Here is a 14,271-nt window from a genome sequence, read left to right as displayed (position 1 = left end):
TATCCTAGGTCCTAGGGATTCAGTATGCAGCAAGTTAGACTGTTTCTTGTTTTCATAGAGCCAAAGACTAGAAAAAAGGCAAATATGCATAAAAAAATTAATGAAATTTAAAAAGGAGGGGTGTCATGGTGTGTTCATTAATATAAATAAAAACCTTAATACGGCACCTGGCGCATCTTTGTTTTCAACCCAGTTGTACCCTTCTATCCCGTGTATAGGAGGCCCTAAGAGAGCACTTGGTAAAGAGTGAACACTTTGTTAAGAAATGGAGAAAAAGTCTCAAACCTTTGTTCAAAAGAATATAAACATAATTTTCCTCTTAAGTTTGTCTGCAACAGAACACTGCCCCTGCTAAGCCCTCCGAGTAAGTAACTTCAGAGTGGTACTTCTATCTGCAAAGTTGAATACAGAGTCTATTTTTAGTGGGTAATCTGGTGTTTACTTTAACTGAAAGATACCTAATTATAAGCTGTCATTAGAAAATGCTCATCACTGTACTTGCAAAAGCAAACTCACCAAAAATAGAACAGTTTTCTCATCTGTTAGTACGTTCAAAATATATCGATTGTCTCAGGGAAAACCCACAGGAGTCTAAGCTGTATTCCTCCATTTTAATTGCCTCTGGACTACATGCTATTGGTAAGACCAACAGACTCATCCAATACTCTCAAAGCTGCTAGGGTTTGGCTTGTTTGTTTGTTTTGTTTTGGGAAGAATGAGGGGTGGGTTGTTTGTTTTAGCCGTCATAAATGAAGGCTGCTCACTGGCATGCCCACACATCTGGGGCTGGCTGCTTCCGGTCAATGAAAGACTTGAGGGACACTATCAGTGATGTAAATGATAAAGAAGTCCTGTGTAGTCACAGCAGCCTTTTTGTAACGCTCTCTAGTAATGTAAAAAAGCAAATCCATTAACAATTATTATATTTTTTCTAATAAGTTCAGCTTCCTTTTCGCAAGCTGCCTTTCTTCCACCATTCTAACAGGTGACAAAAATGACTGATTCAAATTTCACCCTCATCCACCTTATCTTCTTGTCTGTAACTTATAGGGGTGGTGCTGATATAAATGAGCAAATAACAGAGAGGGAGAAAAACAAAGGCTCTTAGAGAGATTAATCGTCCCTGAAGGTCTGAAAGTGACTTTTGTCACTATTATAAATCAATACACAGAATTTCTTTAAACACTAGATAAAAATCATATAGTATGTCAAAACCATGATTAAAAGGCAAATAAATATAATGAATTTTAACAAGATCTTGGATTTATTTTGCTGCTTTAGAAAAGTGTAGGAAGAAAACAATCTGTAAATGTTTTCTTCCTTTGGTCTCCTTCATTCAATGATGATTCCATTAAGGAGAAGTTTTAAAATTTCCACATTGTATATCTGGGCTTTTAACCTCTTCCAAAGATCAGATAAAGACTGCCAAACCAAAAAGCATTCTTGGCTCATGTACACAGCTCATTCTTTAAATAGGAGTTTCAGCACGTCCAGGCAGGAGCAAAGACTTCTCCAGAGTCTTTATCTATTGATTAACTGTAGAGGATATTCTGTTTAAAATGAATGTGGAATATTCTCTAAAATAAATGTTTTATCCTATTTTGGAGTAAAGGATGTAAAGGGAAAAATGAGACATACATATCCCTCTCCTGTTCTCCAAATAAATGTTACGTTTTTGCCCATGATATTTCTATAAAAAGCTAGAAGCAGGAAAAAAAAATCCATTTGGCAATAAGATTGTATTTTTCCTCCTGAGATGGAAATCTGAGACCAAGTGCTAATTACTACTTCTCCGGGCAGAGGTCACTTGGCGCCGCCCCAGAACACCTTAGGAACTGCCCTGAGACCTGTGGTTAAACTACTGATGTCCCCCACATCTCAAAAGGGGCTGGGGAAACCTTCCTTTTTTGTGATTCTGATGGTTAAAATACCCAGATTCCTAGATGGAACCCTCAGGAGCAGGCATGCGTCGTGGAGAGCTTTTGTTCTTTTATGGTCATTATCTTTGTAATTATTACAAGTAGTATGTCAGCCAGGAAACCGGAAGCCACTCTGTCTCAGAAAGAAGAAATTTAACACAGGGAATTAGTTACATAGGTAATAGGAGAGCTGAGAAACCAAACAGAGGATGGTGAATTCTGACAGCAATTCAGAAATTAGCAACTGCAGGAGGCCACTATCTGGAGCAGGAGCTGGAAAGACACAGGTGGAGGTGATGTGTGACCGGAGAAAAGAAATGGTCAGAGCTCGTGCTAGATCTAGAACGGAGGACTTACCAGCAGGAACTGCGATCGCAGAGGGAAGGAACCAGAATCCTAAAGATGATTCAGCAACTGCTAGAGACACCACTGGAGGCACAATGAATGGGAGAAACACCCTGGCTTCTCCCTTTCTTCTAGCTTCCAGTTCTCTACCCATGCCTCCCATTGGTCAAGACTACCAGGAAAACAGGGCAAGGGATTATGGGAAATGTAGCTCCCTGAGATGCAGAGCCAAGCTGAGCAAGTTCAGGGAACAGACATGAGAGGAAACAGGTACATGTCTACAAAAGCAGCTATAGCTAGACTCACCATTTGGAACCTCTGCTTAGCTTGAGAGACCTTCATTGAAAAAACAAGCCTTAAGACTACCAGCTGCTAGAAGCTAACAGATTGAGAGCCTTGACTGCAATGACGTACGACCTCTCCTGGAGCTACACAGCAAAAATATGGGACATATTTTTGAGCCTTCCTGTCTCAGAAATGAACTTGCTAGTGAGAAGCCGCATTTGCCCACCTGTGAAAGTTCCAAAAGGTTTAGCAAGTGCTTTCAGTCCAAGAATAAACTTTGGAGAAGGAACTCTGTGAGTTCATGAAGCACTTGTTCTCAGAGAATAGAAGGACAGATAGGCCTAAGATAAAACCTGCAGAAGACCTGGCCATCAAAATGATTTTTTGAGAGTCAGTGACTAAGCTCTGGCCACCCTGCTTTGGATCACAATTGATCTTAACTCCAAATTTTCGCATGACTGACAGTAGCACTTTCCTAAGCCTTTATCTGCCAACCCAAATGCATCAGCCTAGTTTTACATCCTACTTAGTGGAGCATAAAAATGATGAAAGCTAAATGATCACGCAAGAGAGAGAACAGATTTTTTAAGACACTGACTCTATTAGTTTAATAGTACCCACCAGCGTGGAATCGTGTGATGTAAAAAAAGAAAATACTTAATGAAAAGACATTTTAGAGTATTTTGTTCTGCATTCCTCACTGGGTTTAGATGCCTATTCTTCCGGCCCGGTTCAAAGTCACCTCGGAACCTCTCCCTGTCTTCCTCTTTATCCTGTTAGCACCTCGGATAAGCCTAAATGGGTATACCTCTTAATTATGTTGCAATTGTTCGTTGCTAGTCTCTCTCTCTCTACTGGTGATTTAGACCAAAACAACCTGTCGAAAGCAATTTAACTTTATAAATTGGACAAATATAAGTCTGGTCCACACTACAATTTGGTCAAAAATTATATCCCCAGTCACTTTGCCAACTTTGATCATTTTGTTGCAGAATGGGGTGGTTTTGCAACACTTTTTGGGTCCAGGATTTAAGCATTTTTAGGTCTTTTTTTCAAAATTGGGAGTGGAGCTTTTCTCATCTTTGCTAATTTACTTTCAGCTAGTTGTCGCTACTCTGTGTTATCTGTAAAAGTTGAAACAACCAAAATATCCAATTTAGGAGATTGGCTAAAATAAATTTCCAATACTAGGTGACAAATTGGAAAAAGTTTGCAGTCCAAAAATTGATTGGCTGGAAAACAATATGTATGTTATGTTTTTCTTTTTGTAGAAAAGTATTATGATGATGCCTATTCAGACTTGACTCTAGCTCACAGTATATAATAAGCATCTAATAGATGAGTATATGCTATTTACTGAATGTTTGTGTCCCCCCCCCCCAAATTCATATGTTGAAACCTAATCCCCAGTGTGATTGTATTTGGAGGTGGGGCCTTTGCTAGGTGATTAGGTCGTGAGGGTGGAGCCCTCATGAATGGGATTAGCGCCTTTATAAAAGAGACCCCAGTGAGCTTCCTCATCCCTTCCACCACATGAAGACACAGCAAAAAGACTATGAAGCAGGAATCAGGCCACATAAGATACTGAATCTTGCAGCGCCTTGATCTTGGATTTCTCAGCCTCCAGAACTGAGAAATAAGTGTTTGTTGCTTATAAACCATCTAGATTATAGCATTCTGTTATAGCAGCCCAAATAGACTGACAGTATGAATATAATATTTGTTCTTTTTCCTTCTGAGTTCAATCCATATCAGTAGATGGTGCCCACTCTTTCAGACATTCAACAAATGTGTGTTTATTGAGAGATCTTTCTTTATTAAAGATTTTGCATGACTGCACTAATTCAGATTTGATTCTACTGAGCTAAGATGCTGTTTTTCAAAATGGGAAATGAAATGCTGTTTCTTTTCCTACTCTTCTCTCAGACAGGTGTCTGTTTCTCCAATTCCCAGCTCTGCCCATTCCCTACTCCTCCTCCCCAAAAAGGAAGCAAAAGTTTCATTATCCATAAACCATATGCTGGAACAAAGTGATCCCTTTCATAAGTTATTTTCCTCCCAACTCTAAGAATTTCATTTAGGCAACACTCCTGAGGGCTCTCCATGTCAGAGCTGTATATTACGTCTAAAGGCGCAGGGAAATAAAGAGAATTAGCAAGCTCATAAATTGTTCCTGAGTAGTTATCTACTTCCAGAGTTACACATGAGAGTTTGTGACAGGCATCCTTTAAAATCGATCCTAGCAAAATATTGACTGGTGGTTATTTCCAGTATATGATGCAGGGGATGTGAAATCTAATTTGGTATATTAATGAACATTAATGGTCTGTGATCAGTTTATAACAAGAAATCAGTTAAACAAACAAGTAATTGGCTTACTTAAAATGTAATTAACAAAATGACTAATTGAGGTCAGAATTTAATTGCTTTTGGCAAGAACTTTGTTGGAGTTACAGTAAGGTACAAGCCCATCAGAATACTGTGGAGCAGTGGTTTGTTCAAGGATGCAAAGGGCCTTACGTATAATATGCACCCAAAAGTACCCATCCCACAAAGATTGGAGAATGAGCATGCTGTGGTTTTTAAAATGAATCATTAGAATGAATTAAGAAAAAAAAGGCATTTTGGAATATGAGAATGTAAAGATCATGTTTTAGAGCAGATTCCATACAGCAAATTATTTGCTGCAATATCAACCAACAGATTTAGTGCTGAATTTTTTAATGGCCTTTACAAATAATAATAATGTCAGCATTCTCACATTTGGCTTTTTCTGATATATCTTTACACACATTATTTCACTTAATCATTCTAATAGAGAAAATGTCATTCAAGTGTATACATGCTTCAATGTAAACAGTAAATTTTGGCCCATTTCTAGAAAGCACAACAGAGAACAGAAACACAAGAAATTCCTGGCATGGTGTCAGATAAGCGGTGGTTGACCTGGGGGGTCCATGGATGGGGCCTTGAGTGTGTGGATATTTTTCAGGGAGAAAGATCTAAAACTTTAATCAGATTCTCTAAGAGGGAGGAGGAGAGTCTGTGACGTGAGAAAGATTGGAAACCGATGTTTTAGATGGATGCTACAGTTAACAAGTAAATATAGTGGGTTCAGTGAACTTAGCCGCTCTCCAAATGTAGGTTCATTGCAATATTTGGATCCAGAGAATTCTGCTGAAATTACTCATTTTTCTTCTGTGATCCCAGCTGACATGTGGTGAAGAAGGTGAGTCTCTTTTACTCATTTGGGAGCTTTTATTAGAATACCAAGAAAGAGATGCATATGTGAAAAAAGAAGTTGCTATTGTATGTGACACCTGTGTGTTTTCTGCTAGACCAGGCAATCTGGGGCCAGGGGCAAACTGCATGCTGGGAAGCGATACTCCTTGGGAAGCTATGTATATTCTCTCAAGTCACCAGGGTGCTGTTTAAAAGATTTGTTTTATTTATGTTAGGTGATCAGAGTGACAATGTGAATCCTGAGACATACTTTGAGGTGTTCTATTATAAAGCAACTCAAGAGGAGAAGATGTATAGCCATTGGGAACAAAACTGAATCACCCAGAATTAACTGAAACAACAGCAGGCTTATTCTGAGTACTAAGATTATCTGCAGATATCAGATTCTTGCAATGGGAAATCATATAGAGGTAATTTATTTTCATTAAGTTCATTTTCTAAGCGCTGTTCCCAAGAACATGCATTGGTTTCCTGTATGTCATCAGCCAAGGCCTGATTTGTGCTTGTGTTCTGATTTTCCTCATCATAATATTTCCCCAAATACTCTGTTTTATAGTTATGTGTGCAATCGATCTCTATATAGAGATTTATGTTGAAATAGATGCCACAGCTAGGAAATGCTAAATTAATCCCATTACTCTATTTTGTGGGGAAGAAATGCTTGTTGTTGACCAAATACCAGCCTAACTGGCTGTTCTCTGACTGGGTTAATATGTTCCAGAATGGTATTCCGAGCAGTTGGAGTGTTCATTAAGACATTAATTCCAAGGCTATCCTAGAAACACTAACAGTGAGCCAGTAAGTATGAGAATAAAAATGAATGTTCCCTTTCACCCAGAATCCATACAGGGTGTAACTTTCTATTACCCAGCTGTTGAGATTAGGATGAAAATTTTCCATAAAGCCAATATAAACAAGGTCAGCTCATAACAGGAACAAAAACAAGAGAAACCAAACAGAAAACCAGAAGCACAAGCGTAACAAGTGCAAGGTTCAGATGAATGGGAGTTCACAAGGGTATCTGTTCTGAGGAAACCAATTAAGAGACAAGCCATGAAATGTTTGCAGCCTTAAAGCCAGTGGACCCAAGTTGGCCCAACTTCTGCCTTCACGTTACAGAATTTTTTCCCAGTAAAGTAATTCCATCCCGAGACCTTAATTAAAAACAAAAATGGCAAGACCACTGCAAGCAACCCAGCCTTCAGGGGCTCAGTGGCATTTCTGCCCAGAGAGCAGCCATCCAGGTAATGCCTGGTGCCCAGCTCTGCCACCTTCTCGCCCCATCCTCTCAGACTCTGTGCTGCCCCGGCCCTTCCAGCTCATGCCTCACAAGCCCCAGCTGTTTCCCTCCCTCATTTCCTAGACAGCAAATCCTTCGAGCAAGGCCAGGAGCCAATTCTGGATTTGACAGGTGTCTGACTTGGAGAGCTCTCAAGCCTGTGTCTTGAGCGCTCAGCATGGGCCCAACAGCTTGTGCTCTTTTCAGAGACGACTCATTCAGGACACTTCTAAGGACCATAGAGCTTGGTGCCCCGTGACCAGGAGCATGCCACCTCATCGGGACATGCAGGATGCCAGCAAAGCTGTCACCCAGGAAAAACAAGGCAAGGCCCCATGTTTGCAGACATAACTCTGGTATCCCTGCTGTGTGGGAGCAGTCTGATGGGGAAAGCTAATTAACAGGCATCTCTTGAGCAGCCAGTAATGTGCTCTCCACCAGGATGGGCCGTGGCTTCTGAGGTGGGAAAGCAAGATGACCAGCTTGGAGTTCAAATCCAGCTCTGACTCTTGCTAGATCAAAGCAAGGGGACCTTTCATTCTATTGACTCCTTGGCTGTTGATTGAGTGCCTACCACGTGCCAGTCACTATTCCAGGTGCTTTGGAGACAGCAGTGGGCAAACAGACCAAGATCCCTGGTCTTGGCAGCTTACATTCTAGCAGAAGACAATAAACTTCATAAATAATGAAATTATATAAATGCTAGATGAGAACCATAGGAAAATTGAAAAGCAGAACAGGGTAAGAGAATCAAGAGTGCTGGGGATGGTATATGCTGTACATGATGTGGTTTGAGGATCAGGAGGTCAGGGTGGACCTCAAGGAGAATAGGAGATTGGAGCAAAGGCAAGAAGCATATGAAGAATTAACCGAGGAGTTACTTGGGTTACCCAGGGGAAGAGTCTTCTGGGCAGAGCGACTGGCTAGAGCAAAGGACTTAAGATACGAGCGGGCATGGGGATGGGGCATAGAAGGTCGAGGAACAACTAGGAGATGGAGTGGGGGGCATGAGTGGAGTGGGGGGCATGAGTGAGAGGAGAAGACTGTGAAGTCTGGCATGGGGACCACTGTCAGGAGGAAGCCCCTCCTCTCAGGGCTTTTTCCTCGGGGTACGATGTATGTAAGAACGCCTTCATGGAGGGGCTGTGAGAATGTGATAATAGGTGTGAAGAGCTCAGCACAGCACCAAGCAGAGTCTCCATAGAGATCAGAGGGTGGGCAGGACCCGTGGCCTAGTGGTTAAGTCCAGGGAGCTCACTTCTGTGGCCCGGGTCTATGGGTTCAGATCCCAGGCATGGCGCAGACCCAGGACTCATCAACCACACTGAGGCGGTGACCCACGTACAAAATAGAGGAAGACTCGCACAGATGTTAGCTCAGGGCTAATCTTGCTCAAGCCAAAAAAGAGAAAGATTGGCAACAGATGCTAGCTCAGGGCGAAACTTCCTCCCCAAAAACCAAAGAGAGATCAGAGGGTTTTCCTTCCACCTCCTTCACCTCAGCTGGTATAACTAGTGCAAATGAGCCCAAAATTGGTCTGGGAAATGGGGGCTATGATCGACAACACAAGAGCAAACATTTTAAAATAAGGATTTTTTCCCAAAAAATTTGAACCTTTTCACCACCCTCCTCTCCCACCCCTTAGCCAGCAGTCCAAGCTTAGGGCCGCCACAGTCCGCCTGGCAGTGCGTGGAGACTGTATGACCTAGAGACCCAAGGTCAAGGAAGAGAATCCAAGACGGAGGAACTTTAGTTCACTATGGGGTTCCCCTTCTCCTCCCTTGACTCCGCTCCCTGACTCTTACGCCTCTGCTTGACCAGGCCCTAAACTGGGGGTGGGGTCTTATCCTGCTGCTCAGTGTCATGTGGGTCCCCCTGGTTGTGTGCCATTACGTACAACCAGTGGTTCCTCACTTCCTTCTTTGAGGAGCGACATGGATGGGGCCCAGAAGGTTCTTGGGAAGGAGAGGGGCACACTGGAGAAGGGACAGCGAGCAGGCGGGGGTCTTCCCAGCAGAGGAATGCTTAGCGCCAGGGAATCCGAAGGGCTGCCCCTCTCTGGCACTCCTTGAGGGCAGAAGATGCTAGCTGCAACTTCCCCCACTCCTCTTATGGCCGGTGAGAGGAAGGGAAGTGCTGACAGGAAGAGAGAGAAACCTTCCCTTCCCACCTCACAGGGGCAGGTGTGTGGATGGGCAGCTGCTGCAGCCCCAAGCCTTCCAAAAGCACCGTTCCTTGTGGCAAACGCCTCTTCCCTTCACACAGAACCTCTCACCCAGGAAGGAGCCCACTACAGTGAAGTGGTGTGGATTCCTTCCCAGCAGGTCCAGGGCCTGTGGCTTCAGCCCTGACCTTACAGCCTGGAGGGAGAAAAGACATAAGGAATGACAGGAAAGAGCAGGAGCTCTAATGGCCAACCCAGGACCTGTCCACTTATGTGGAAATGAGTTCCAGGAATTGTTCATCCTAGTTGTCAGCCAGCAGCTGCCCCACTCCTCTTCCCCTTCCAAGAACTAGCTGCCCCTTCCTGTTCCACAGCAGATCACAGCTAAAAGCATTGGGTGCCAGGTAGGAGAACCCCAGGGAAAGCTCCTCCCTTGTCCATGCTTACTAAGATGGGGCCTCAAAGAGCAGAATTAGGCTGTGACTCTGATCTTAATGCATTTTTAAATGAGTTGGGGGAGACAAAATGGACACAAGAGACCAGAGTGATCTTTGGGAGAGCATGCATAATTCATGTGTGATAAGCACCACCAGTGATCGGAAAGGAAGAGAGCCAGGAGACCTGGAAGATTCTATGGAAGATGAAGAATTTAAGAATAAGACCAGGGGCTGGCCCCGTGGCCAAGTGGTTAAGTTCGCGCACTCCGCTGCATGCGGCCCACTGTTTCATTGGTTTGAATCCTGGGCGCGGACATGGCACTGCTCATCAAACCACACTGAGGCAGCATCCCACATGCCACAACTAGAAGGACCCACAACGAAGAATATACAACTATGTACTGGGGGGCTTTGGGGAGAAAAAGGAAAAAAATAAAATCTTTAAAAAAAAAAAAGAATAAGACCAACAGGGCACCCAGACCGAGGATGGGATATGGAGCACGAGTACAAAACAAGTTGCATAAGCAGGCTGGAGCCAAAGTAAGCAGGGTGTTGAAAGCAAGGAAAAAACTTTTCGAATTCCCCATTAAGAAATACGGGGTCATTGAAGGTTTCCTGTGCTGGGCTGATGCGATGATTAAAGTGCAGCTGCACTGGCCCCTCAGCTTCCCATCCCACGCGCGGCCTCCTCCACACAGCGCCTCACACGCTCAGTTCATCACCAGGAACGAATGCTGCCCAGGTCCCGGGGAGTGGGCAGCCACAGAGAACCTTCTCCTTGAGTGGATCGGATCTCTGGGGAAGCTTCTCGACCCTGATACTCTATTTCTGGCAGCCAAAGAAGGCTGCCAGGATATGGGAAGCTCTGCATATGAAAATAATGTCAGCCGCCTCTGGAGGGGAGGTTGGAAGCAAAATCACTGAAAGCTCACAGATGGCAAGCACAGACTGCACTGTTTTGGCACCATCCATTTTTGTTCTTTTATTTTGCATTTCTAGGTTCCAACCACAGTGGCCCGGGAAACGTTCATGATGGAGAGCTGCGTTGGGTGGGGGGACAGGGACAGGAGGGGCTCCAGTATCCATTACTGCTTGACAGAATCTACCCCTCAGGCTGTTGCCAACACCTCACCTCACCACAACAGATGGTCAATGCCAGGACCCTCACAGCTGACCCCTTGCCCTCCACTGCACATCCCCTCTCATTTTTATACACATCCACGAAGGAAGGAGCAGTCTCCTCTCCTTTTTCCATCTGGCAAGGACTTCCCTCAGCTCAGGCCCTCTTTCTTCCCAAGTCAGTCATTCTGGCTTCGTCTTGATGGCAGAAGAACTGCAGAGGAGGCAAGGAGAAGATAAACATGTGCCCCTCACACGTTCCATATGGTCCTTCATTCAGAGGCTGGAGGTTGGGGTGGGGAAGGTGGTTGCTGCCAGGAAAAGAACTAGTGAGCTACACTTCCTAGGATAAAATGTGTTTCCTCTCTTCCTCTTTCACAATGTGATCCATGGTTGAAATCCCTGATTTCTTCATTCAGTTAATAGTTGTGGCACACTTCCTCCATGCCCTGTGGCAAGTGTTACACGCTTCTGTTGATGATCCGTGTAGTGGCTGTACCCCAGGAACTTTCAACACCTTCGCCCCGCAGCTGTCTGCCCCTCTCCACCGGCGCTGTGGAGATCATGCACTGCGCAAAGTGAGAGCCAGCACTGCAGAGAACCTCTGGAAAAAGCCAGATGTAAGGAGCTCATCTGCCCACTCAGCAGCCTCCCAGCTCTGATCTGGTTTGGTTACCAGTCAAATGTGAGCCAGACTCTCAGGCCTCTGCATGTCCTGATGCTGAAGTACAGACTGAACCGCAGCTGACTACTTATGCAACGTGGCTAACTGTCAGGGAATTAAGAGGAGCTTCAGTAAGGCAGGAAGGAAGCCCCACTGGGAGTCTGGGGAAGCAGCATTGGCCAGGAGGCTGTCTATTAAGGCAGGCAGCCGGCTTGGCCTGGCCGCAGAGGCAGGGAGCATTTGGTGGATGCTGGGCCTGCTTTGAGGGTGATGATCTCAAGGAGACCTGCTCCAGGCTCCCGCACGCTGAGCTCCAGCCAGTGCTGAGATCGGCTCTTGGAAGAAATCACTGGCACTTTCCAGGGCAACACATGCTGAGGCGAAGGTTAGGCCAGGAGAAATTCGCAACTCTGGTTGTGAGATACATTCTCAGGGTTTCAAAAGACAAACCTCAGGTCTTGGCTTCCCTGTCAAATAAGAGAGCCCACTCAGCCTAACTCTGCGCCATCAAAGGTATGGAGGTGAGACCCTCAGCACAGGGGCTGCTCCCACCAATGCATCTGGGCTCCCACTGACACATTCATGAGGCATGAGGATTGTTCCCCTGGTGTCTCCAGTCTTTCACAAAAATGTGGTGTTGTGCTCTTACCATGATATTCCAGAGTAATTTGGCTCAACATCACAGAGTGTTGGCAATTTTTAACAGCCTTGTAAAAATACACTGGCAAGGGTTGCTGGCCATGTGATTTTTTTAAGACCACAGTGTTTGGGCTACAGTTAAGTGTGCATATCACTTATTTAAAGTTCATGCTATTAATTAATAAATGTCTCTTTATTCCTGCCTGTCATCTAGTTCCAGATCAAGTGTTTCTTTTGTTCTAAAACAAAATATCTCAGAGTAGCAGAATGAACTAGCTGGCTGTGAACTTGGCATGTTAACACTTCCCTGCACCCTCCCTCAACCCCTCTTCCTACCCTGACCTTGGCTCCATGCTATTTCATACCTGGGATATGCAGCTTTCCAACATACGACTCCAATTCCCCTGACTTTCTGAGGATTTCCTTTCTTCTGGACCAGCCAATCTCTCAGGGAACTATAACCCATAAAATTTCTAAAAGCAGAAGTGAGCACTTGGCATTCTGACCCTCTTGACCTGCTTCTGAGCCTCATGACCGTCTTGAGTGCCATCAGCTCTGGCTTACCAGGCAGGCCACTCAGGCTTCATCCCAGTGGCAGCTGGAGATCACGTGCCAGCAGCAGGAGGGATTGACACAGGTGCCTCCCTGGGGCAGAGCTGGTGACCAGGACCAGCTCTAGTCTCTAGCCTCACAGCAATCTCTATGCAACCCAGTTTAAATTCTCCTGTAGCCACTTAGGTCTGAGCCAGGAAAGGACTAGCCCTGGACAGTTAAGATAAGCTGTCCTTCCCACAGTAGAGGCTGGCATTGCTTCTGTAATATAGTGGCCTGAAATATCCCCATCTCTTCTTTTTTATTTACTTATTTATTTATTTATTTTGAGGAAGATTAGCTCTGAGCTAACATCTGCTGCCAATCCTCTTCTTTTTGCTGAGGAAGACTGGCCCTGAGCTAACATCCAGGCCCATCTTCCTCTACTTGATATGTGGGACGCCTGCCACAGCATGGCTTGCCAAGAGGTGCCATGTCTGCACCCGGGATCCGAACTGGTGAACCCCAGGCCGCTGAGAAGCAGAACGTGTGCACGTAACTGCTGCGCCACCGGGCCGGCCCCCATCTCCTCTTTTAATGAGATATTTCAGGCAGAAAGAAGAAAGGATCATCTACTGCCACACACCATGTTTATAGAATCATCATGTCCTTGAGTTTGTATTAGAATCCGGAGTATTCTTCAGAGGGTGACAAGGGGAGTAAACTGAGGGGGTTGGTTAGGTCGATAGGTGTTCAGGATGACTGAAAGCTATCATAAAAATGCACTTACATTTTATCCTTTCCACCTCAAGAGCACACTCCTGAATGGACCCCATCAATCTCAACTTTTTCAGAACTCTTCTTTGAACATCACGGAAATGTCCACAGAACCCAGACTTCCCTGGAGGGATTGGCTGGGGGGTGGGGGGGGGGGGCTTCGGAGGGCATTGTAAGCCCAACTGAGATGATAATGCAATTCAAGAGGTGGTAACAAGGCTAGAATAGTAGAAATTATTGGGTCACTATCTTAAAAAAAGAACAATTGGCAATCTAATAGCTGGTAACCATGTTTACTTTGACAATGAAAGGCAGAAAGCACCAGCGTTTGTTCGAATATACTGCCCAGAACAACTTGGGAGAAAAAGAAGATTTTTAGAAATTGATGCTAAGCACACAATCAGAAATGCAGACAGAAATTTATATTCAAAGTTTTCCCTGCAATATTATTTATAATAGCGAAAAATCAAAACCAAGCTGCATTAGAAGTAAGAGAAATAGTTAAATAAAATTAAGACATATCAATGTCAAAATATCACACAGTCATTAAAAAAAGATGTTAATATTCATAATTAAGTAAAAAACAGGATAAAAAATTGTGTGTACAGTATGAGTGGGGCTATGTTAATAGTTCTTAGTTTTACATGGGAGTGTTCTGTGTCATTTTTATTTTCTTCTGTGTTTTCCAGACTTTCTGCAAGGAACATGTATTACTTGTAGAATCAGAAAAACCTGAAGAGAGAACTAGAGATTTTAAGTGGATGATAGTCATTTTACATAGGATATATTAAATATTTCTCAAAATAGTTAACTCCTTGATTGCACAAATATGTGATTTAATTTCAACATACAATTCATTAATTGAGCAA

This window comes from Equus asinus, chromosome 24, assembly GCF_041296235.1.
Source record: "Equus asinus isolate D_3611 breed Donkey chromosome 24, EquAss-T2T_v2, whole genome shotgun sequence".
Taxonomy (NCBI): domain Eukaryota; kingdom Metazoa; phylum Chordata; class Mammalia; order Perissodactyla; family Equidae; genus Equus; species Equus asinus.
This window is presented reverse-complemented; position numbering follows the sequence as displayed.